This window comes from Physella acuta, unplaced genomic scaffold (genome assembly GCF_028476545.2).
Source record: "Physella acuta isolate Inbredline_101_S28 unplaced genomic scaffold, ASM2847654v3 ptg001825l, whole genome shotgun sequence".
Taxonomy (NCBI): domain Eukaryota; kingdom Metazoa; phylum Mollusca; class Gastropoda; family Physidae; genus Physella; species Physella acuta.
This window is the reverse complement of record NW_026733334.1, coordinates 1-26,752: the sequence shown is the minus strand read 5'-3', so window position 1 is coordinate 26,752 and position 26,752 is coordinate 1. Positions and strand designations below refer to the sequence as shown.

At 38.1% G+C, this 26,752-nt stretch overlaps 1 protein-coding gene across 5 annotated transcripts in view; it reads right to left on the bottom strand.

Annotated features, from left to right (window-relative positions):
- The window catches only part of LOC131930696 (sodium bicarbonate cotransporter 3), a 62,213-nt gene extending 37,739 nt beyond the window's left edge, over positions 1-24,474 (bottom strand). For all 5 annotated transcript variants that reach the window (XR_009384156.1, XM_059287280.1, XM_059287282.1 and 2 more), the window contains exons 1-2: positions 24,450-24,474; positions 2,536-2,588 (exon numbers count right to left, since the gene is read on the bottom strand). The gene's annotated coding sequence lies outside the window, so the exon portion shown is untranslated. The remainder of the gene's footprint in view (positions 1-2,535; positions 2,589-24,449) is intronic.
- Between the last annotated feature and the right edge of the window lie 2,278 nt (positions 24,475-26,752).

The window sequence follows — 26,752 nt, the reverse complement described above, 5'->3', positions numbered from 1 at the left end:
AAATAACTATATATATATATATATATATATATATATATATATATATATATATATATATATATATATATATATATATGTATATATATATATATATATATATATATATATATATATATATATATATATATATATATATATGTATATATATATATATATATATATATATATATATATATATATATATATATATACATACATATACATAGTGATTTTAATGCTTATTTAATGTTTAATGTTCATGTTTTAAGGCCTACGTATTTTAAAAAAATCCGTATATAAACTGTGATATTACATAGCGAAGGCGTAAAGAAAGTTTTACCTACATATAAAATTTATGTCTACGATTTAAGATAACAATTATCTTTACAACTTCGCTTTCCCAGTTAAATCTAGGAATGGTCACAAAAATCACGTGCTAAGTCGAATACAAGACTTACTCCATTAGTAATTCATCATTGTTTCTTGATGTTGAATACACTTTACCTTGATATACTATCCACAAATCCCAACATAATCATCCATTATCCAGATAGAAACGACCTTACACACTGAGCCTAGCTTAGAACTAACAAGACAGCCAGTCTCGCTGAAGCTTTTATATTTAAGAATATTTCCAATCGAGACCGTCTATTGGCTGATCGATAAGCCCAAGATCGATAATCAACTTTAGTCCCACGAGACAGAAACCTCGAACACGCTGCGGCGCCTTGCTATAAATAAATGGAAATGGAGAGGGTGATCCCAGCTGTATGCGGTGACCCGTGAAAAGTTCGAGGTCAAGTTAGTACGTGATATACGTGACATGACACACTGTATTACAATTTTGTGTGTGGGTTAAAAGTCAAGGTCAGTCGGTTGTACTCAAACTGGACACAAGTTCCGGAACTTGATGAACAGACGACGTGGATAATTTTGCAGGTGAATTTAGCCACTGAGGCAAATCTAACACCTTGTGAGGTGCTTTGATACGGTATACAGAGGAGACTATAGTTTGACCTTAGCTCTAATGTCACAGTACCTTCACCAAGCGTTCGGGCTGTTGGACAAATATTTGAACTGGTGTGAGGTAACGGGGGGGGGGGGGGGGAGGGAGAGGGGGGTAGGTGGAGGGAAGGGGTTAGGAGAAATTCCTGCACCTCTGTTAACTAGGACTTATATTCCTGTGTCTTCAGTTAGCGACCCGAGCCAACCATGCGTGTCATAACTTGGCACTTTTATCTAACACAGGGAGCAGGTCATCCGTGGTAGATTATTTTTTCACACAATGAAACTAGACGTCCAAAGTTTGTTTGTACGAAAGTAATTAAAACGCACAGAAATCTGTTTAAGAAATGTAATCTAACGCGTCAAATATTTTTCACTGAAAGTTAAACAGACGCGTGGACTACAAATACAGACCGGTGGGGGGGGGGGCGTAAAAACGGTAAGGAATTAGTCTACCTAACATACTTATCAATAGAGTATTGAATATCTTCTAAGTTGTGCTTTCCGCAACACACAAAAGAAGAACAAAAAATCAACGCATAACAACTCAAACAAGGCGCTTTCCGAACTGGGAGGCACTATTAGTGCTGTGGGAAGCAAGAGAAGGTCAACATAAATGTACATCTATAGAAATAATAGACGTTTATTAAATAAATACACTCTTATAACATAAACAACCTTTTGTCTGGGTGCTCAAAATAACGCTTACAATTTATCGACTACCACTTTGTCAAATGCCTGTTGAAATGGTTTAGCCACGGACGGGTTATTATTCGAAAGATTACGGCCCATAATGTTGTATCAGTACAACAAAAATGAGTAAAATTTACGTATAATATTATCAGAGAAAATGGGAGAGGCGCCTTAGTGTACTGGTTTTATAAGGGAAGCGTAGAGACAAAAACTGTGAAAATGCTGACACAAGATGCTTGTAATAGATTTTGGACACTCCCCCCCATCAGCGCCACCCTGCAAATTCCACTCTCCTGTGTTGTATTGAATCTTTAATTAGAGAAAATTTACCCGAATCAATCAATATTTGGCTCGAAAGCCATTTAGTGCGAGATAGTTAAAATCTACAGCACTCCTCATTGATAAACCCGCGTTTTATCGTTAAATTGATTGCGCACCGTTCATTTAGAGTGTTAGACCGTTTGATTATTGACAACAGGAGAGCCATTTGATGGTTTATAAATGTTTGTAAATCGCTTTTCATTAATAATGTACGTGTCGAGTTTTGTTAAACTTTGTCGTGTTAGCAAAAGAACCGCGGCTATGCGTTCAATTCTAAACACACAAAACATTTCAATATGGCGGTGGTTCCATATTTGGACAAGCGGAAGAGGCTATTAGTAAACAATAAAGCCATGTCATAGTTTTATGCCGAGCTGCTGGTCGAATGCATTACAGCGAAGTTACAATAGTAACATAAATGGAGCGCATTTATTTTTAAAATATCTGAAATGGCTTAAAAAATAATATAACAAAACAATACAGCTCAAAATAATGGAATTTTTAGATTTATTTGTAAAACGAATAATAGTCTCTTACCTCTGCCCATAAAACAAGAAGAACTATCTGTAGTATCGATGCCCATACAGTATCTGTAACAGAAAGATACACACCGATTACACAGAGACAAATGAGATAGTTTCCTCTGACATAAAGATACCCTGCTAAACATCGTCCATACCATCATTTGTAAACACACACTCGCTAAACAAGGCACACACAGTAGTTGGTTAGGCCGAGAGGAAAGACCAGTAAAAGGGAGATAAACATAAGGGAACCGGGGCGATTTAAGTGCCCATAAGTAAGGGAGATAATTCTCTCATACAATTATAAACCGACAGTGGAATATGGGAGATAGAGGATTGGGAAAATCGATGAATTGGAGGATGAAAAATACGAAGAAGAAATCATCCATTTAAACCCAAATTTCTTTTCTTTACATACAAGGGTCTCTACAGTAAAAAAAAAAAAAAAAGAAAAGGCGAATCACTACGATTCAACCTGAGGTGAGAGTGGTTAGCTATACACGTATCTAGCTAAAAGCATCAACTTATCTGTGAAATAACGACGAGGACCTTCCAAAATAAATAGTAAATTGAACAGGATGGCGAGGTGACGGGGGAGAAAAACAACCCCGCCCCATACAACAACGCCGACGTCCGTGAAATCGATGGATGCTGCCATTATGTAACTAGGGTTTGGGGTGGGGGATGGGTGGGGTGGGGTGGGGATGTGGGAGTGGGGTGGGGCTGGCTGTGAGGAGAGGGAAGAAGAGGAGACTAGTAGGAAGACACAACTTGGCATCTAAATGCTCTCAATTGTGATATCGTTTTATAAATGGTCAGCAGTCTATCGTAGTTTTTTTTTTTAAACAGCTGCGATATTTAGGGAGCCGCTCCAATAACTATAAAAAACTACATTAAAGTAATGTTACGTTCGATTTTTTAACAATCTTTATCCCAACTACAAAAGCTGATCTCAATAACAAGTGGTCTACACAGATCTCTATAATTTAGCGAGGAATTCATAAAGTTGTGGATTCACGATTTCAACCTTTGTACTTTGCATTGATTACAATCGGAAGGGTACTCAACGCAATCAACATTCAATGTACCCAGATTACGACGCAGTTCATGCTAGCACCACGCTCTATACATTCGTGTCTTTTAAAACCTTTTAACAAACATATAAATTAAAACAACTATGTCATTCAAATAATGAGTTTCTTTTGTGTTAACGATAAAACGCCTTAGTCACTGACAGCATACACCGAGGTTGTCTAGTAAAGAGACAGTGGAAACTTCACTAGTGACAAACCATACGCAACCAAAAATTCCGTGTCATTGACTTGAAGTAAGTTGCGCGTTCAGAAAGTTGTTTCGCCTTTTAGAAACTCTACCACACTTCATCCGGGAAATCCCGTTTTAGCACTGGTTAAAAATTCATCGTTTCGCACGAGTGTTCGTGCGTCGGTCTAAAAATAGAATAGACTTGCTAGAATTTTCTTTGGCGAATACAACGTAGTACAGACTGAAAATTAAACATGGCCGGACAAAGTAAAGTCTGATGTGAATCTAGAGCAACGGTGATGTTGTAATACAGGAAAATCGTGCATTAACAGCTACCTCATTTTGTTTTCTTTATGATAATAGCAAATCGAAACTAGCAGTAAAAAACAACACACTAACGTACTTTAAAAATTACTTGAACATTGCCTCAAGTAAATTCTAACCCAAGGCCTAACGCTATTCTCTAAGAGCCCAACAGAATCCAAAATAATAGTAAAATGTTTCTTTGTATTGGCCTTAACAGGAAATTACAAGGTTGTATTGTTATTTTGCAAGATGGGCATTTTTTTAATACTACATTATCGACAAATAATTTTATCACATATAATTGAATCTCTCATGGAAACATGTAATTTCTCTTTCTCACCCCCCCCCCCCCACCACGCTTTCCCCCCTCTCTCTCTCTCTCATTGCTTCGAAAGAAAAATCCATAAATATGACTGAATATGACAATTTTGTCACCCATAAAAATCTCTAAGTTGCCGTTCTATAAAATAAAACCTGACATATATTTATGAATATTGCAGTCTTGTCTAATACATACAACAGTAAAAGTTATCCATCTATATAAAAAACAACCATTTGTAAGCATTGCTAGCCTTTGCTAGCATAAAAAAAATCAGGTTCATTACTGTTCTTAAGACAAAAAAAAATGTTTTTTGTTTCCTGAAGAAGAAACTAGTTTTATTGATCTGGCAAGATACTGTCCACTAGTATCGCCGAAAGAGATCTTAAAAATGGCGATAAGCAAACGATCGATCAGGTAATTTGACAGGTTCTTGATACCAAAAGAAAAGCACACAAATTAACCCTTTAGACTACCCACAGCTGTTACAATTAAGAGATAGGTAAATTTTACCCTCATTTGCATAAGATGTACTCATTTACTGTAAAACTGGTTGACGACGGAGTAGACTACACTTATTCGTTCACTTGTTATCTTAAAATTCCATTTTTTTTGCACCAGTAACATAGTTACGTTTATTTACTTAGACAAAACCTAGAGCTTTAAACAATCGGTAAGTTTAACATCGAAGTCACCCAACGTTTTTCTATATTTCTTAAAAAACGATTTTTTTTAAAGCCTGTGGCAAAATGCTCTATCAAGTCTATCGCAATGTAAGACTCACCACTTTTATTGAGAGGGAAATTTCGCTGGTTGCGTAATTTGCAAAGACATTGTTTCTAAAGCGACTTAAAATCACTATTTTTATCAAGTTAACTAAAACCTAAGTTTGAAAAAAAATAACAGCGAAAAAAAAAATTTACATAATTTTTTTTTTGCTGGTCGAAAGGCAGATTTCCCCAGGATTAAAAAAATGATAAGGGGGTATGATATAAGGTGCATACACGTCTAGCCATTCATAAATCTAGGCGCATGATCCCAAAGGTGGAGCCCTGATATAACTTGTCTACAGATACTACTAAAAAAATTTTGTTATCAAACCTGTGAAAACACTGATAAAAAGTTATAACGCAGATACCCTTTTTTAAAACCCCGCAGCTAATGATGGAAAAATATGTTCAAAGCAGAAAACGGAAGTTTACTTTTTAAACACACACGCACACAAACGCACACACACGCACACAAAACACACACATATATATGTGCATGTGTATGTATATATAAGTGTATGTATGTGCATATGCATGTACAAGTGTATGTGTTTATGTATAAATCCTTTTAAAAAATAGAAAATGTACAATTATAAAAGGAATATGTGGTAGCATTTATTTAAGAGAGTGCATCTGCCATTTTGTTAAAAGGTTCATGGGATGATAGTGGTAAAAAAAAAATCGATCTGGTGAATTTTTCATCAGCTTGTTTGTGGAAACACCGGCGTTATCAGCTTTGGACAGAAATGGGCGCGTCCGTTATGGTGGTTTAGGTCAGTCAATACTGGGGCGACGTTTTATTCAGATGGGTTGTACCCTAATTTGTTTGTGTTGGGGGGTTGTGGACAACTTGACCACTACTGGCTGAGTGGGAGGTGCATGGATGGGTACTAGCTTAGTGTATAGGTGGGTACTAGCTTAGTGGGGGGGGGGGTTGATGGGTGGGTACTAGCTTAGTGTATAGGTGGGTACTAGCTTAGTGGGAGGTGTGTGGGTGGGTACTAGCTTAGTGTATGGGTGGGTGGGTACTAGCTTAGTGTATGGGTGGGTGGGTACTAGCTTAGTGGGAGGTGTGTGGGTGGGTGCTAGCTTAGTGTATGGGTGGGTGGGTACTAGCTTAGTGTATGGGTGGGTGGGTACTAGCTTAGTGTATGGGTGGGTGGGTACTAGCTTAGTGGGAGGTGTGTGGGTGGGTGCTAGCTTAGTGTATATGTGGGTACTAGCTTAGTGTATGGGTGGGTGGGTACTAGCTTAGTGTATGGGTGGGTGGGTACTAGCTTAGTGTATGGGTGGGTGGGTACTAGCTTAGTGGGAGGTGTGTGGGTGGGTGCTAGCTTAGTGTATATGTGGGTACTAGCTTAGTGTATGGGTGGGTGGGTACTAGCTTAGTGTATGGGTGGGTGGGTACTAGCTTAGTGGGAGGTGTGTGGGTGGGTGCTAGCTTAGTGTATATGTGGGTACTAGCTTAGTGTATGGGTGGGTGGGTACTAGCTTAGTGTATGGGTGGGTGGGTACTAGCTTAGTGGGAGGTGTGTGGGTGGGTGCTAGCTTAGTGGGAGGTGTGTGGGTGGGTGCTAGCTTAGTGTATATGTGGGTACTAGCTTAGTGGGAGGTGTGTGGGTGGGTACTAGATTAGTGGGAGGAGTGTGGGTGGGGTTGTTTGTGAAGGAAAATAAAGCATGAACACGTTTTTTTAAAGTGTAGTGGACTTTGGTGGAACACAGGCAAAGGCTTTTGTCTGATGTAATAGAAGCATACACATTTGGTTGATGGGACAGACGCAGACAAAATTAGTTTTTAGGAAAGAAGAAGACAATTAAGTTAGATGGAGGAGAAGCAGACAAAATTGGTTGATGAAACAATCTACTTGTGTGGGCGGGAGTGTGATTGTGGGGTTTGTTTTATGAGTGCAAGTATGTGGGGGTGGTGGTTGTGTGTGTGTAAGTGGGTTGTGTACGTGAGTAAGGTAGTAGGGTGTGTGGGAAGGGTTGTGTGTGTGTAGTGGTTATGAATGTGTGATTGTGGGGGTTGTTTTTAGGTATGCGCGTATGTGCGTGAGGTGGCTGTGTATGTATGTGTGTGTCGGTTTGATTTTGGGGTGAAAGTATGTGAAGATGGCGGCTGTGTGTAGGAGTCGAGAGTGTTTGGGTGTATGTTTGGTTTTATGTATGTAAGTATATGGAGGAGTGGAATGATAATTGTGTTTGTGAAGGTCGAGAGTGTTTGGGTTTATGTTGCCTCAATTAGCCAGTAATCGGATTAAGGATGCCTGCACCAGAGCCTGAAAAAAACAACTTAACCAGACTGTACCGGCCACTGGGTGTTTTCTACTTGAGCCAGTTGAACCAGACAAAACGGATTTAATGGTGGGGTGGGGGGGGGGGGGGGGCGTTGGGGAGGAAGAGAGGGAGAGAGAGAAGGGGGGCGGCGGTGTTAGTCTAATCCGTAGCATTGAAACGAATTGGATCGTCTCGGGCTTCTCATATCTTCTATTATTTTTTTTTCAGGTCTTTTATCAGGGTTATAACAGTTTTTCAAAGTCAAAAGGCTACAGGTTGGTGGGGATGATGGTAGTGGTGATGTGGGTGGGGGTGGGGGGAATTAAGATTTACGTACATACCACAATGCCCCAGCATGTCGCCTGATAGATAGGGACCTTCACCCTATTTAACCCCTAATCTTAGGGTAGTGCGTCGAAAAAATGCGAATTGATAACTGGACGTGTACAAAAAACCCAGAAGAGTAAAACTTTTATAATACGGTAAATTCCAATGTTTAAAGAAAAATGAATTTCATTTTTATTTAACCAGCCTCAAAACAACATTAGGATGATTGAAGCAGTAACTTATCACAGAGATGCGGGCTTCACATGAAAGAGCTGTGTAACCACGTCCATTGGCGAACAACGCCAGGAACAATTTATTATGCCGACAAATTGATCCAGGGCTAACTTGGTTAGCTTGTCATTTGCCGAGCCCACAGACGAGAAGTTTCTAGTGGACGAGTGTGTGAGGGGTAGAACACTCTATCCAACAATAAGCTAGTGTGAATGTTTGTGTGCCTTGTGTATATGCATATGTGTATTTGTTTATGATGGTGTTGATGTGTATGTGAGATGTTTTTTGTTTAAAGTATTACTCGCAGCCAAATTAACTGAAACCATATTGGACATATGATTATACATAATTTTACTGTTAATTACGTGTGAATAAATGGACAATTTAAATATTGTTATCGACATTTGCAAGCGTAAACGTTAAAAAAAAAGACAGTTTAATTATCAACGCAAATGAAAAATCATTTAAAGTTATAAAAGAAAGGTAAAATACAAAACCAACACATGTAGGTAAATTAAGTTTAAGGCCACAGAAATATGACATAACATTACGCTTGAGGGCAAGAGGGCGTGTTACGCAATTAATGTTTTTTTTTAAAGTGTTTTGCACACTTTTTTTCAAGTTTGATGCGAATGAGAAATTTATTCCATATCTTCTCTCGCACGACAGCTAATCCGCATGGTATTATTTCATTTTGAAATTTAAAAAAATGAGATTTTGTAGGCTGTTTGGTAGACCGAAGTAAGCTTAAGGCAAATTATGTTTTCACTTTTAATTATAAGATTTTGCTTAAGCCGTTCTTATGAACTTTTTGACGTTAGCGAACCAATAGAACTAATTAGTATACTGTGACGCCTAATTAGTAGATTGTTGGCATGTGTTAACGAAGAGCTTCTTCGTAATTAGCTCACATCAAAATGGCATGTTTTCCAATTAAATTACACGGAAATGAAACGTTTTCTAATTAACTGCCATAGACATAATATGTTCTAGTTTACTGACATGGAAATATCTGGTAATTACATTATTTTTTTTACGACATAAGATAGTCTTGTCCGTTAAGCAAATTACAATGCTCATATTTAATTAGTGATTGATATATACAAACAGTTATTCATCTTAATTAACCATGTTCATTTAACATTAAATAAAAATTAGCGATCGTTAACTGGTAACCAAGTCGTGAAGTCAGTGGTTCTCAATCTGCTACCACTTGGGGCAGGTAACCTCAATTTTTGACGAGATTTCAAAGAAAATTTCACAAATAAACTTTGACAAAGTCTCAATTAAGAGAGAAAAAAACTGGTTTTAAAGTTTTATCCAGGAAATGAAATAACGTTGAGTCCAGGACAGACTAAGTAAAGACGCAAAAACAATGTCTTAGGTTTAACTACAACGCACTTGCCCAGACGCCTAAAGCATGTAGTCCGACTGTTTGTATAGTAAGATAATTGTCAACATGTGCTAATCTAAAATTTGTTATTAATAGTACTTTAATTCTTCCATATACCATATTTGTTTTTGTAGCATCTACGACAAAAGAAATGAGAAATTTCTTACTATAAATTTACCACCATCTACCTTTAAAACTTCCCTCCTCCAAAGATTGTCTCCCTTCTTCCAAATATTCAAATTACCCACCGCTCGCCGATAATCAACGCGCTAATCTAAATTAAGTTTTCGGGAATCCCCGTTCGCGAGGATCACGCAGAGTGTATAATGCGAACCCCGGCGTCTTATGATTCATTAAATCTGTACGCCAATAACTTTCATTACGATTCGCGCGCACATGAAAGTGGTCGCTGACCAGGTCAAGCAAATAAAAATCAATCTCTGGACGTCTTTACTCTCCCTTCCCATCCTAGATGGCCCTCGTGAACAAAGATGGCCCTCGTGATCCTCGACGGCCCTCGGTATAGTCGTGACTGATGTGTTTCGTTTTTTTTTTGTTTCTTTAAATATTCTTTAACACCAGATTAAATTTAAAAAAAAATGTCCGATGGAATAGAAGTAGACAAAATTGGTTGATGGGACAGAAGCAGACAAAATTTGATTGATGGGACAGAAGTAGACAGACTTGGTTGATGGGACAGAAGCAGACCTTGGTGTAAGAAAAGCAGACAGATTGACATTGACCGTGCTTGTATTACAAGTAAACTTTCACCAATCTTTTCTCTGTTAAAATTACTGCAGTATTGTGGGTATAACTGACGGATCAAGAGAAAGAGTAACAGTGGTTCTCAAATTTTGTCTTTTTTACTTTTTTTCCTCAAATTTTCGGGGTACCAAAATTTTTTTTTTTACAACAATAACAATATAGTCTTGTGATAATATTGTCAACTAGGGATCTCCACTCAACCCCCCACTCAATCCACCCCTAGTGTTAAAGCTATGCGTTTCAAATAGGCCTACACAATTCACCACAAACTGTAATTACCTAATACAATAGTAGACGCGCTGACGTACTTGTAAAACACTGGGAGGTGGACTTGATGACAAAGGACCCTTCTAGTGGAGATGTCACAACAGCAATAGATTACACCCTCTATGAAGAATTAACAGTGCAATTATATTTACACTAAATATTATTATTTTTGAAAACGTATAATTTGATTGTAAGCCTATACGTTTCACCCCCAGCGGTTCGTTTGATGATTAGACGTTTGTTATTCCTAAATTTAATTGCCCAATGCTAAATGCAAATTTAAAACTAGGGTATTTTAGTTAAGACTGGTTTGTCTCGCCTCAATGGCAAGGAATAGAACTCTGTGACAGAAATAGTATGAAAGAAATATTTAAAAGGACAAATCAACTGCCAGTTGAAGCAGAGATCCTCCAGAGAAAATGAAAATGGATCGGCCACACACTCAGGAAGCTTGTATCCAGCATAACAAGACAGGCCGTCACCTGGAATCTACAGGGCAAGAGGAAGAGAGGCAGACCAAGAAAGACCTGAAGACGTGATCTGGAAAAGGACACCAAGAGGATTGGATACACCTGGGGACAGTTGGAGAGACTAGCCCTGGACAGAGACGTCTGAAAAGCTCTTGTCAGCGGCCTATGTCCCAGGAGGGGCGACAGGCAAACCTAACCTAACCTAATATTTAAAAAAAAACAAAACTGTGAAGACGCGCAGCTCCTTGTGGTTATGGTGTATAAAAATCACAAGTCAAAAACTTTATTTTCTACTGCTCTGACTGTTTAACGTACTTCACTATAACACGTAACTTAACGAATACAATGTAGCAATCCCACATTGTTATTTTTTTTATCCTTACGGCTTAAGCCATTCGACCACCCCCCTCCCCCCAACCCCACACACACCCTCGACCCCGGGAACATCTATCAAATGGGCTGTAATGACGTCACAGCGGTCAGACCTATCGATTATTGTTACCCCCGGGGAGAGGCTGTGAGTTGATCAGACCAAGTCCTGCGAGTCGACGGATAAGCAGCGACCGACGGAATATCAAAGATGTCGGACGTCGGTTTTGTAGGTCGCTGTTAGACAGCCGGGGGGCGGGGGGGGGGGGGGGGGGGCAGTGGGGTAGGGCGCTATTAGACCTCTGGGGCTGGGGGGGGGGAGAGGCAGACAGCCTGGGTCACGAGTCGCTAGCACTCTTGTGTTCACAAAGGAAGTTCTAATGAGATGGGCCATTAACGGGTGGCGGCGATAGGGGGGGGGGGGGGGGAGGAGAAGAGAGTAAGGGGGGGGGGGGAACAATGAGTGGACTGTCGTATATCATTCTATATCGAATGCTGTGACAATTTAAAAACTAAAATTTACCAAAGACAGTTTTTAGCTTATGTGAGAATGCTAACACTATAATAATTGTTTTAGCTCCACACTAACACACAGCAAGAAATTAGTTCTTACAGACAAAAGAGTACACAGTGGGGCATGTGGGGGGGGGGGGGGGGAAAGAGGAATGGGTGACTAGCGACAATAAGAAATATATACTGGAAAACGTGGACAGCTTCAAGGCCCATACAAAACTCGTGGAGTAAAAAATAAACTAAAATAAACAACATTATTGTTAGGTAGTTAATAAAACAAAACAATGAGCAAAAAAATATTTCCATTTTCTATTTCATTTTTTATTCATAGACTTGGGCAACTTATTCTCTCAAGAACAGCAATCCACTGCATTAACTAAGCAAATAAAACCATAATAATACTGTAAGTTTAAGTAAAAAAAAAATAAACTCTTTGTGAAGTTAATTAACTTGTATTTGTGGAATTGACCTGATTCGTGAAAGAAAACTAGCATCAAAAGTTTAGTATTTTATTGAACCCGTGTTTGTAAGATCGAAAGGAAGAAGCAGTTGCTAAGGAAGAGCGGGGCGCCCTCAGGTTCTGTTGAGATGTTTAGCATGGATACGGCACAAACCGAGGCTAACGCGAGTCTTCAATAAATAATGCTGAAGGATTGTGAATAGCGTCAAGAGCCTTTATGTTCAGTTATAATTAAACGCTAAAAGAAAATGTTTTGGCCATCCAATGTTACGTCTTAGAAGAAGAAAATACAGGGGTTAAGTTTAGGACAAGAGTAAAGGCTAGAGTGAGGGTTACGGTTAGGATAGTATCATTTGCTATACAAGTTAGATGTATATAATTACGAGTCATGATCAGTAGCGTAGCGAGGGGGGGGGGGACTATGTCCCCGGGCGCCGATCTTAGGGGGCGCCAAAATGGGTTGGAAAAATAAATTGAAAGATTGAGGGGGTGTAAAATCGAAAATTTGAGGGGAGGGGGTGCAAATCGAAAGTTTGAGGGGGGGGGTGCGCAAATCGAAATCTTGAGGGGGGTGCAAATCGAAATCTTGAGGGGGGGGGGTGCAAATCGAAAAGTTTGTCCCCGGGCGCCGGGAAGGGTCGCTACGCCTCTGGACATGATTATTCGCGGGGACATCGGAACGTATTTCAGGAAAGTACATATATTTTAAAATATCTTTAGCAAGGAGTTTAATCATGTACTTCAATGGAAATGTTACAGAGCTTGAACATCCTGTACAAAGTTATTATCGAGCCATGAAATATTAATAGGACTGGGCTACAAAAAAACGCGGCGTCGTGAGAGATATCAAACGAGGCTGAGGTCGAGTTTTCTAAAAAAACCCGAGAGCAGTGAAAGCGACAACACACAAATAGAGAAATTCTCTGTATTGATCTGCGATGCAGTGCCGTGCTTGGGATATCTACAAGAAATCGAAAGATAAGCTTACAAACTGGCACGCAAGTGGGCTGTCACAATCCGGACACGGCATGATCCTTGCAGCGGATTCTCATGTTCCCTAATTAAAATTATCGAGTTCCCTAACTAAAATTCTCATGTTCCCTATCTAAAATTCTCATTTTACCTATCTAAAATTCTCATTTTACCTAACTTAACATTCTCATGTTCCCTAATTAAAATTATCGAGTTCCCTAACTAAAATTCTCATGTTCCCTATCTAAAATTCTCATATTACCTAACTTAACATTCTCGTGTTCACTAATTAAAATTCTCATGTTCCCTAACTAAAATTCTCATATACTCTAACCATAATTATCAAGTTCCCTAACTAAAATTATCACGTTCCTTAAGGAAAATCCTCATGTTCCTTAGGAAAATTCTCATATTCCGTAAGAGAAAGCAACTACTTTTGTTCCTTACTACTTAGCCAGAGTTCCGCGTTTAAACAACCAAAAATCAATTCTTTTAAACTATATTTAGCAATTGACCACAACGGGTAGAGAATGTTTGTAGGGATATAGCTTTTCAAAATGTTAAGCCCATTGTGGTATAGGCTTTAAGCATTTACACTTGCTCGAAATTTTTTTTGAATTAAAAAGCCATGTTTACATTTACAAATAAATACGTTGAAAACCGCTTACATTTTGAAATGTTTAGTTATCGAAACTAAAAACACACACACACACACAATGGAAATGCTTATCCGCGCCTCACTATCCTTTTAAATAAAAACTCACATGGAAGATGTGGAAATAAAATATTCCATACATCAAATCAGACCCGACGTACTGTTCCTTGAAAGGGGCTGTTGCTTGCAAGACACGGCTGGTCACCCTAAAAAAAGGTTCCTGGGAAAAATCGATAGCTCCCCTCCGAGATTTCGCACAGGCTAGTGTGCTTGGATTGAGGGAAAGAGTTTTATCGGCATGCTTCATTCCCCAAAGCGTTTAGAAAAAAAAAGTGAAGTAAATTTATCGATTCAAACCACAGAATAAATTAAACCGCGGATCTAATTACAGTAGGATTTGTATCCACCCTGCGTGGTCGAGTGGTTACCATTGGTAGAGCAAACGACTGCTAACCCGAAAGTACCGAGTTTGAATCCGGGTTCAAGGCCGTTGAAAGTCCCTGAGCCACCAAGCTCTGATGGGTCCCTAACACACGTTAGGGAGAGTAAAGGGCGGCTGGACATAGTGCTGAACGCAATATGCCTTCAATGTCAGTGTTTCTTCCAGACTTTTTTCTCCTTGGGAGGGGGGGGGGGGGCGTACTTGATATTTTCGGGGGGGGGGGGGGGGCTGTCTACATGTTCCGGGGGTGGGGTGGAGTGGACACTAGTAAAAGTATATGTTTACTATATAAATTCCTTCTCGTTCGGGGGGGGGGGGGGGCTCAGACCCCCTTAAGAGATGCCTGGAAGAAACTCTGCCCTTCATATACAGAGGTCACAGAAACAGGTGAACTCTACTTCCGTTGCCCCGTGGACAGATAGTTGTCTTGTTATTAAAACTTGTGCAGGTCATAAACGTTACCCCAGTCCTGACTTCAGAGTTTCTTCGACCCCCCCCCCCCCCCCCCCGAAGAAAGTCTACCGCTCCCCCATCCCCCTGAACGAAATGAAATTTATATAGAAAATATATGCTTTTAACAGTGTCAGCCCCCCGAAGAAAGTCTACCCCCCTCCCGAATATTTCAAGTGCCCCCACCCCCTCGGAGAAAAAAAAAGTCTGGAAGAAACACTGCCTGACTTCTACCCTAACCCGAACCTTACCTTTAACACGGTCAAGGCCTGACCCAGTACATTTAAATAACTTATAATGTAGACGTCTTGTATAACCTCGCGTGCTCTCCAAATCAAACGCGACCTTGGGGCACGCGATTGATGAGATCGATATTGGTAGAGTTTAAAGGCGATCGGTTGTTGGAGATAGTAGAGTTTAGTACCAATCACTAAAGGTGATCAGTTGGAGATAGTAGAGTTTAGTACCAATCACTAAAGGTGATCAGTTGGAGATAGTAGAGTTTAGTACCAATCACTAAAGGTGATCAGTTGGAGATAGTAGAGTTTAGTACCAATCACTAAAGGCGATTGGTTGTTGGAGATAGATCTAGTAGAGTTTAGTACCAATCACTAAAGGTGATCAGTTGTTGGAGATAGTAAAGTTTAGTACCAATCACTAAAGGAGATCAGTTGGAGATAGTAGAGTTTAGTACCAATCACTAAAGGCGGTCGGTTGGAGATAGTAGAGTTTAGTACCAATCACTAAAGGTGATCAGTTGTTGGAGATAGTAGAGTTTAGTACCAATCACTAAAGGTGATCAGTTGGAGATAGTAGAGTTTAGTACCAATCACTAAAGGCGGTCGGTTGGAGATAGTAGAGTTTAGTACCAATCACTAAAGGCGGTCGGTTGTTGGAGATAGTAGAGTTTAGTACCAATCACTAAAGGTGATCAGTTGTTGGAGATAGTAGAGTTTAGTACCAATCACTAAAGGTGATCAGTTGGAGATAGTAGAGTTTAGTACCAATCACTAAAGGTGATCAGTTGGAGATAGTAGAGTTTAGTATCAATCACTAAAGGCGGTCGGTTGTTGGTGATAGTAGAGTTCAGTACCAATCACTAAAGGCGATCAGTTGGAGATAGTAGAGTTTAGTACCAATCACTAAAGGCGATAGTAGAGTTTAGCACCAATCACTAAAGGCGATCAGTTGGAGATAGTAGAGTTTAGTACCAATCACTAAAGGCGGTCGGTTGGAGATAGTAGAGTTTAGTACCAATCACTAAAGGCTATCGGTTGTTGGAGATAGTAGAGTTTAGTACCAATCACTAAAGGCGGTCGGTTGGAGATAGTAGAGTTTAGTACCAATCACTAAAGGCGATTGGTTGTTGGAGATAGTAGAGTTTAGTACCAATCACTAAAGGCGGTCGGTTGGAGATAGTAGAGTTTAGTACCAATCACTAAAGGCGATTGGTTGTTGGAGATAGTAGAGTTTAGTACCAATCACTAAAGGTGATCAGTTGGAGATAGTAGAGTTTAGTACCAATCACTAAAGGAGATCAGTTGGAGATAGTAGAGTTTAGTACCAATCACTAAAGGTGATCAGTTGGAGATAGTAGAGTTTAGTACCAATCACTAAAGGCGGTCGGTTGTTGGTGATAGTAGAGTTCAGTACCAATCACTAAAGGCGATCAGTTGGAGATAGTAGAGTTTAGTACCAATCACTAAAGGCGATAGTAGAGTTTAGCACCAATCACTAAAGGCGATCAGTTGGAGATAGTAGAGTTTAGTACCAATCACTAAAGGCGGTCGGTTGGAGATAGTAGAGTTTAGTACCAATCACTAAAGGCTATCGGTTGTTGGAGATAGTAGAGTTTAGTACCAATCACTAAAGGCGATCGGTTGGAGATAGTAGAGTTTAGTACCAATCACTAAAGGCGATTGGTTGTTGGAGATAGTAGAGTTTAGTACCAATCACTAAAGGCGGTCGGTTGGAGATAGTAGAGTTTAGTACCAATCACTAAAGGCGATTGGTTGTTGGAGATAGTAGAGTTTAGTACCAATCACTAAAGGTGATCAGTTGGAGATAGTAGAGTTTAGTACCAATCACTAAAGGAGATCAGTTGGAGATAGTAGAGTTTAGTACCAATCACTAAAGGCGGTCGGTTGTTGGAGATAGTAGAGTTTAGTACCAATCACTAAAGGCGATTGGTTGTTGGAGATAGATCTAGTAGAGTTTAGTACCAATCACTAAAGGTGATCAGTTGGAGATAGTAGAGTTTAGTACCAATCACTAAAGGCGATCGGTTGTTGGAGATAGTAAAGTTTAGTACCAATCACTAAAGGCGATAGTAGAGTTTAGTACCAATCACTAAAGGCTATCGGTTGTTGGAGATAGTAGAGTTTAGTACCAATCACTAAAGGCGATCGGTTGGAGATAGTAGAGTTTAGTACCAATCACTAAAGGCGATTGGTTGTTGGAGATAGTAGAGTTTAGTACCAATCACTAAAGGTGATCAGTTGGAGATAGTAGAGTTTAGTACCAATCACTAAAGGCGGCAAGTCGAGGTTAAAATTGGTCAGAGTTAGGATAATGAATAGGGAGGGCTAGAGTAAGGATTATAGTCAGCATTAGTAAAAAAAAGTCAGGATTAGAGTCAGAATTAGTTATAGGTTTAGAGAGTCAGTATTGAGGCTAGAGTCAAGGTTAGAAGTAGGGTTAGAGTCAGCATTCGTAAAAACGTCAGCGTTGGGGTTAGAGTCAGAATTAGTTATAGATTTAGAGTCAGCATTAAGGCTAGAGTCAAGGTTAGATGTAGGTTTAGAGTCAGGATTAAAGATTCGGGTTAATATTACGGTTAGGGTAGCAATACTAACAGAAACAATTCAAGAGACACTAATAGCATTATACGACACCAGTTTCAAGCGAAGTAAAGTTCCCATTCGAACCTGGGGTAGGTGAAGTAGAGTTCACCTAGTTCAGTGAACCGCGGCATTTGAAGGGATAGTGTGGTCAGCACTACGCCCAGCCGCCTTTAATTTCCTTTACGTGAGTAAAGCTGGATGGACTCAGACGTCGAAGGAACTCGAGCACGGGATCCGAACTCGAGACTTTCGGGTAAGACGTCAAACCCTCTACCATCCGACCATACCGCTCCTACCATCCGACCATACCGCTCCTACCATTCGACCATACCGCTACTAAGCTTTGATATCCCGGCATGCACAGCACACCATAGATGACCGTACTTTACACTAACCTAACCCATACTATTACATCCTAGCAATGAACCCATAAACCCTGGAATATAGCTGAAAAAAAAAGTATAAAGCATCACATCCAGCCGGTGAAGGTGATAGTGAGACGCTGTTACGTTGTAATTTCATTGTGCTACTCCCAGCCGAGTATTAATAATATCGGCTGTTTATTTATAATCTAATATATAAAGCTCAGTTCTGTATGTAACGCATATGTTTGTCGTTGGTCTTGGATGGATTTAAGTGTTAGACAATTATCGTGCGCATTTGTCTAAATTTATGAGTTAAAAAATTACTATTGAAAGTGTTGGGAAATAATTTTCATTTTTCAAATTATAGTAATAATTGTCGGCATGTTCATTAAACACAAGTTTTAAAAAAATATCATCTTTTACAACAATTCTAATTATGTCTTTTTTTAGTCCTATAGCTCTTACTTCCCTTTGATAAATTAGGAAAACACAATTACTTCCCTTTATAAAACCATTGCATTTGTGGAAAAGAATTTACTTTTTAATTACTTTGTTTTGGTGTTGGGAAAAAAAGTAATTACATAATTAGCGGGGATTGATCAAGTGCAAATGTTGTAGGTATTTTACGGATAAGCTTGGAGTATTAAAATTGTTCATTAAATTGAAACAGGCGCGTTCGTTTAAGTGAGTGCAAAAGACTATGAATAAGTTGGGGTACTATAGTCGTTTATTAAGCTAAAACAGGCGATTCCGTTGGGTTTGCGTTAGTGGTTGCGGTTTGATTTGGTTCGTTTTTGTTCTTTCCTTTTTCGTTTTTGTTTATGTTTTTTTCTTTGGGTTTGTATTTATGTTTTTGGTTGGTTTTGCGTTTGGATTTGGTTTGTTTTCGTTTGCTTTTTCGTTTTTTTGTGTGTTGTTATTGGTTGGTATTGGTGTTTGTGGTTGTGGTTGGGTTTGTTGTTAGGTTTTTGTTTTCGTTTGCTTTTTTGTTTGTTTTTTCTTTGTGTTTGTATTGGTGTTTGTGGTTGTGGTTGGGTTTGTTGTTAGGTTTTTGTTTTCGTTTGAATTTGTAATTGTGTTAGCGTTATGTTTGCGTTTAGTTGTTTTGGTTTTGGTTGGTTATGGTTTGGGTGGGCAATGCCGGGTTTATGATGATTACTAAACACACAGGTGATGGTCTTTAACAGAAAGGTTTTTCACAGAAGCCAGAGCAGGGCCTGGCAGGGACGGCTAGTCTAATATATAAAGCTCAGTTCTGTATGTAAAAATACATATGTTTGTCGTTGGTCTTGGATGGATTTAAGTGTTAGACAATTATCGTGCGCATTTGTCTAAATTTATGAGTTAAAAAATTACTATTGAAAGTGTTGGGAAATAATTTTCATTTTTCAAATTATAATAATAATTGTCGGCATGTTCATTAAACACAAGTTTTAAAAAAATATCATCTTTTACAACAATTCTAATTATGTCTTTATTTAGTCCTATAGCACTTACTTCCCTTTGATAAATTAGGAAAACACAATTACTTCCCTTTATAAAACCATTGCATTTTGTGGAAAATAATTTACTTTTTAATTACTTTGTTTAGGTGTTGGGAAAAAAAAAATTACATAATTAGCGGGGATTGATCAAGTGCAAATGTTGTAGGTATTTTACGGATAAGCTTGGAGTATTATAATTGTTCATCAAATTGAAACAGGCGCGTTCGTTTAAGTGAGTGCAAAAAGACTATGAATAAGTTGGGGTACTATAGTCATTCATTAAGCTAAAACAGGTGATTCCGCCCCGGGCGTTTATGTTCGCGTTAGTGTTTTCTTTGTGTTTAGGTGGGTTTGCGTTAGTGGTTGCGTTTTGATTTGGTTCGTTTTTGTTCTTTCTTTTTTCGTTTTTGTTTGTGTTTTTTTGTTTGGGTTTGTATTTGTGTTTTTGGTTGGTTTTGCGTTTGGATTTGGTTTGTTTTCGTTTGCTTTTTCGTTGTTTTTTTTTTTGTTGGTATTAGTGTTTGTGGTTGGGTTTGTTGTTAGGTTTTTGTTTTCGTTTGCTTTTTTGTTTGTTTTTTCTTTGTGTTTGTATTGGTGTTTGTGGTTGGGTTTGTTTTGTTGTTAGGTTTTTGTTTTCGTTTGCTTTTTTGTTTGTTTTTTCTTTGTGTTTGTATTGGTATTTGTGGTTGTGGTTGGGTTTGTTGTTAGGTTTTTGTTTTCGTTTGTATTTGTAATTGTGTTAGCGTTATGTTTGCGTTTTGTTGTTTTGGTTTTGGTTGGTTGTGGTTTGGGTGGGCAATGCCGGGTTTATGATGATTACTAAACACACAGGTGATGGTCTTTAACAGAAAGTTTTTTCACAGAAGCCAGAGCAGGGCCTGGCCGGGACGGCTAGTTGTATATAAAAGATTTCTAAACTTTTATCATACACTGTAGCCGTAAACACAATTACAATAAGCTTCATAGCACCAATAATAAGCCTAAACAAAACCTAGTTAGGAAAATTGTGATTGATCACTAGAAAGCGATTGTCAACTTCAGAGTCGAGAAATTAATGAATAATTAAATATTCCCTGAAATATTCTAACTATTCAACAACTGTTGAAAAAAAAATTGAATATAAAAGCAATATAGAAGGGAGATGACTACAAAGTCTATTGATAAACTGCGCTGTTGCATTTCAATTAGCTTACAAAGGAAAATTACCATATACATTTATGCACAAAAAAACATGTTCATAATTTGCTGTGTCAACAAAATAATCACAAGACACTTTTGTAAAGGAAATGAAGAGAGGCGCAAAAAATTAACAGGAATGTACCATATAAATTATAAAATATATAAGAATAAGTATATATTTGTCAATCTAATCTAATCTCATCTAATCCTAATCTAAGTGCTCATACTCCCACCCCCCCCCCCCCTCTCACTATATAATTCTTTAATGAGGAATAAGGTTAGAAAAAAATAGCAACTGTTGCTACGTTTAAAAATTTAAGAGTTAAAAAAAAAAGTTTTAGATTGAATATTAATTTGTTAGTTACTTCCCATTTAAATACTGGACATAAATAGGGGAGACAAGCAAAAAACTATTTTCCCGTAAGTGATTAAACATACAGAGCAGAGAACAACATTTAATTACATACATAAAATTGCGTTAATGATTTATTATTTAACATAATATGAATTTTAAATGATTTATATGACTGTCGATTCATCGATATTACATTTTTCATTTGGTTATAGTTTAAATTACGAAACACTTAGACCAATACAAATTTGTTTTGTAGACAAGTGAAAGTTTAGTTGAAACAAATGCTCCGTACTCACTTGAGATAGCCTTTAAAGTTTTAAATTTACCAATTTTCGTTTTGTTTCTGGCCATGTATCGCCTCAATGTCAAATTTGGATCACACATGAGGATGGGGCGACAGTTAATTATGCCGTCGGAAGTAACAGAGTTGCAACCCCCTAATGATTATTTTGATCTAGTTTTTATCAAATTTTACTTAAATCGTTTAATTTTTATACATACACCTAATGATATTTTTTTTTAAACTGTATACAACTACACAATAAATTATTTGTATTTGTTGTTTTTTTAAAATTTAAATATTTGTTTTTAAAAAAAGATACGTAGGAGCTCTGCTATGGTTATAGCAGTTTAAAAGGGAATAATGTTTGATTCATTTGTTTCATTTTACTCTACATATCACCCGTGCTGCTTCTAATATTTATAATAATATTCTTCTTTTATCCCAAAGATATTTAAGCTCTAGAGATTATCCAATACCCCCCATAAACCCACCCCACCGAAAAAGAAAATTTTCCTTTACATATTTTTGTGTACTTTTTTCCTTCGCAGAACATGTAATCACTATTTAATTACACATTTACATTTTCAGGTTTAAAAATAAAACCGAAGTTAGATTTTTTGTATTATTTATAATTAAACCATCTTCAATGAGTGAAAGTACATATTTATTTACGTAAATTTGACTGTGTATAATATTTTAAAATTAATTGTTCTACCCCCTTTAGCGCCCCTTTAGGGTTAGCGCCAGAGGAGGCCGCCCCACACGCCATCCCCTAGCTACGCCACTGAATACTAGGCGAACAAAGCTATACACTTTACAACAGTGCCTATCGGTTTAAAAGCACAGAAAAAAGACCCAACCTTAGATTATCTAAATTAGATGTTGATTTAAAACTAATGTTGAACTGAAAAATATTAGAAAAAAAAATCTGATCATCTATTTAATTAACAGTTGAAAATCTGGCCTAGGTTCTAAAGGCACCAAAACAAAGGTTGCGCGGTGGGTATCGCATGCAGAAAATCAATGACTGTGACCGACTGCTCACTCCGATCAAGCGAGACTAATTACTGTAGATAGGGGTTAATCACATTTCCAATCACTCGAGGTATGTGATTACCCGTGTTATTCAAGTTAAGTTTTTTTTGTGTATCGCTGGAATGACCAGATTGATTCGGTTTGAGGACTGGCGAGGGCATTCAGAACGAGGGCTTTCTTACAGTCAACTAATGAAGAGTTCCTTCAGTTCATGACGGCTGGCTGGTTTGTAATTTGTGATATCTTAAGTAAATGTAATTAAACGAAGTAACACCGTGTTAACTCTTGCCACATGTATATACATGACTAAGAAACAACAACTTGCAACAAGTTCATGTTATTTGAAAACATTTAACCACGAAAATTACTTGATGCGAGTTATTTTTTTTTCTTTCCTAGACATGTTAAGTATATATGTCACAAGTATAAACGCGGTGTAAGAATATTCTAAAACCATTAACATTAAAAAAAAACACGATACAAGTATTTCCATTGTAAAAAAAAATATATGGGTTCATCAATATAGTACGTCACACCAGTGGCGTAGCGAGGTCGGGTGTCACCCGGTGCGGCACTTAATGGTGTCAACCCCCTCAGAGGCGTAGCGACCCTTCCCGGGGACAAACTGTCAAATTTTCGATTTGCACCCCCCCCCCCTTAAACTTTCGATTTCCACCCCCCTCGAACTTTCCATTTGCACCCCCCTCAAGTTTTTCTCTATATATTTTACTATTTTTTTGCCTTGGTGTCACCCCCCTAAATGGTGTCACCCGTTGCGGTCCGCACCCCCCCCCGCCCCCCCCCCCCCACCCCTCGCTACGCCTCTGCGTCACACTCCCCCTCTCCCCTCCATACACCTCTCCTCCCACAGCAGGTGTCACACAGCAGTACTCGTGCAGGTTTCAACGACGACAACACAGGAAATATCAAAGTCCTACAGGTCCAGCCGAGGCTCGTGTTTCACCATCGAGTCACTTCTACCGCTTCTTCGAGACATGCGCGTCGCACCTTGCGATTCTTCCTGCTACGCACCATAATGGGTTTTCCCGATGGTAAAATTTTTCTTGTTTTCGTGGAGCATAGTATTACGTATTAGATCTAGATCTATAATATAGGTCTACATCAGTAATTTTGCTGTGTGTTTTATTAAGATGCCTGCTGCATTTAGCTATATTACAATCAGCTAACATTGGCTTGTAGGCCTACATTGGGATCGTGATAAAATAAAATCCGGAAAAAATGCCATAGGCGACATATTTCGCAGGAACAATTCGTGATTATTTTCAATCTAGAATGGCTTACATGATTAGCGCTATGTAGTTTAAAAGAAAATATATAATATGAATAGCTTGTACTGAAAATAACAAACATGTTTTTTTACTGCAGCAAAGTTGTAAATGCACCTTGTTCAACTCTTAAACAATATATATGTAGACTTCTAATACACGAAATAAAGGCCTATACTCAAACTAAGTAGCAGAATTTAAAATTATGATATATTTTTTTTAAACTGTCGATACCCATATAGACCTACTTGACATTGGATGTAAAAATTAATTCGTTAAAAAAAATTGTCAAGCTAAAGAGAAACATGGTCTAAAGTTTAATTTCCTAAACGGAATTACAAGCGCAAGGTCTTTATTATTTTCTTAAAAATCGGTTCTAGTTTGAAAAATGACAATAATAAATAAAATAAAAACAGCAACAAAAAACAACAAATACAAAAACACAAAAAAAAAACCTACGTGCCATTATGATGGGTTACCGAAGGCACGGAGTTCGATCCCAATCTGATCGCGCGAGAATCTGTCACTCTACCGCATCGACCACGTAGGCCTGTTCAAGTCCGGGTTAGATAACATCGGACAGCTACGAGGTACCTTTGAGGCTTCAGCCATCACATAGATCGCCGCCGACATCGTAAACAAAAGCCGCCCACTCAAACTACTTTGTTTGTCGGGGCTCTTTTTCAGCGTATACACGTTTAATCAACACACGAGGTATTGGCGAGGTCTTAATTCATTCGACGAGTGTGTACATTGACGGGATTTAAGATTAGTTCGAATAATGTGATTTTTATATTAAGTACACATAGGTTAGATATGATAGCCTACATTTGTGTATATCCTTACCTTTAACGCAGAAGTATTTTAAAAAAAGATAAATTAAAAAATAAAAATTAGCTGTAGTTTTTCAAAACATGTTTATTCTTTATTTTAAAATCAATTTCGTATTGCATGGTAGGCCGAAAGTTGGAGTGAATGTATTATTTATGATAATATGCAATTAAACAAAATGAACCAATTACGTTAATGATCTTCTAGTTATTTATAACCTACGCTTAATCTAGTGGAGTAATGCGTAGTTTTTGTTTTGTTTTGTCGTCCTAATCCAGTTGCTATTAACAGAACTAGTTTCCATTTTAGTTTTTATACAACCATCTGTTGTGCATTAGACTAGTGTTTCTCAATTTTTCCAAAATGTGGCACATCCTAATGTAGTCAACATTTTGAACGATAGTAAATTAAACTAGAGCTATATATTATCTACTTTTTTTTTTGTAAATAATTTTTTTGTGATCCTTAAGTTAAGTCACCGCGGTCACGTATTGGACTCACGTGTGACTAAACAGTTTGAGAACCGCTGCGCTAGACAAGATAGTTCACTTATCTGCTGTCTTAACTCGATGTGAAGCTCACATCAACGGCGGCCGCAGGGTAGGGAAACAACAGCAGGATTAAAGCATTCCATGCATGCCAGCACGTTGAGACAGCGGCCTTATCTACCAACGGCTGGACCAGTGACCAATCAGTGGTCTTGCTGGATGTAAGTACGGAGCTGGAACCTGCAGCTGTTGGTCAGTTTATCGTACGCAGCTGCCGGCTCCCGTGGGAAAAATGTTTTTAAAAACAACTGGAAGGTTGTAAGTGGAATGTAGGAAATGGTAGGTAAAATGATAATCTGGGTTATTGCAAAACTGATGTTTCATTCAGTGGATGATGTGGATTATAGTAGATGGATAAAGCGTTTTTGGATATCTATGTTGATAGAGGGGTGTTGAGGTATGTGTGTGTGTGTGGGGGGGGGGGGTTGATTATATGATTACTATGAGTCAATGTTTGTTTTATTCGTTTAAAAAAAAAGACCCAAGATCGATCACATGAGACCAGAGTGATATATTTAGATGGAAAAGATCGTCTGGATTTTGTTTACAATATTGCATTCGATTTTCAAATGATTAATTCCCATTTTTTCTTTAATTTCCACAGTCTTCCCCTTTTCTCCATACGTTTAAAAACCCTATCACACCTACACGGTAACACAACACACGAGAAGCTTTCTCATAACATTCATACCACCCCTCATCATTTTTTTCCAAAGTGAGTGACGCCAATTTATGTCATCACATAAACGCCTCTTATGAACGTATCATTTTTAGCTGTTGTTAAGATACAAACCCAAAATAGACTATTACAGCGAGATTTTACTTCATTATTTCACAAGCATTGCACGAGGTAATGGATACCCGGTATTTAGAATTAGCAGTATCAAATATAAATCAAGGCAAACTTTTTTTTTGCAATATATAAAAACAAATTCTAATAAAATGAGCTTTTTGCAAATTTTTATAATTTGAAAAAAAAATGACTATACACTTCATAATCTTAATATACATTCAAGGAAGAGTAAAACAATTAAGGAACAGTAAAACAATTTAAGGAAGAGTAAAACAATTATCATTTATACACCCCCTCCCATACACCACCCCGAAAAACTTGGGTATTTTAAACAAGAAGGAAGAAAAGATAAAGATTGAAGCAGGTAGGGCGAGTGTGTATTAGGTTTAAAGAAATCAGTCTATACAGATATATAGACAAACAAAAACAACTGCAAACAGCCATGAGTCGACTCAGCTGTAATTAATACCAGGTCTAATTTTGGGAAAGTAAAGACGGCTTGGGATAGAAATAATCACACTATCCCTTCATATACCAAAGTTAACGAAACAGAATGAACAATGAATTAATCAACACTATTTAACAACGAGGTCAAAAGGTGTAACTTTACTGTAACCGTTTCGTTAACGTTTCTCTGATGTGATGTATCGATTAGTAAAGTATCAAGTTTTAAGTTTTTTTTCTGATTTATGCCCTGTCAAAGTGGTTGGTTAATGTTAGCACATGGTTGTGCTAAGAACAAAGAATACATTGATAAAGCCGTATATTAGCTACAATGTGATACGGTGCGTTGATTGCATTCAGAGGAACCAGCTACAGCTGTCGGCATAAACGGCTGTAGCTGGTGTCACGGCTGTACAGAGGGCTGATAGTGTTGGCTACATTACTAGTGTAATGTCTACAGAGGGCTGATAGTGTTGGCTACATTACTAGTGTAATGTCCTATAGAACATCCACAGCTGTGACCGACAGATGTA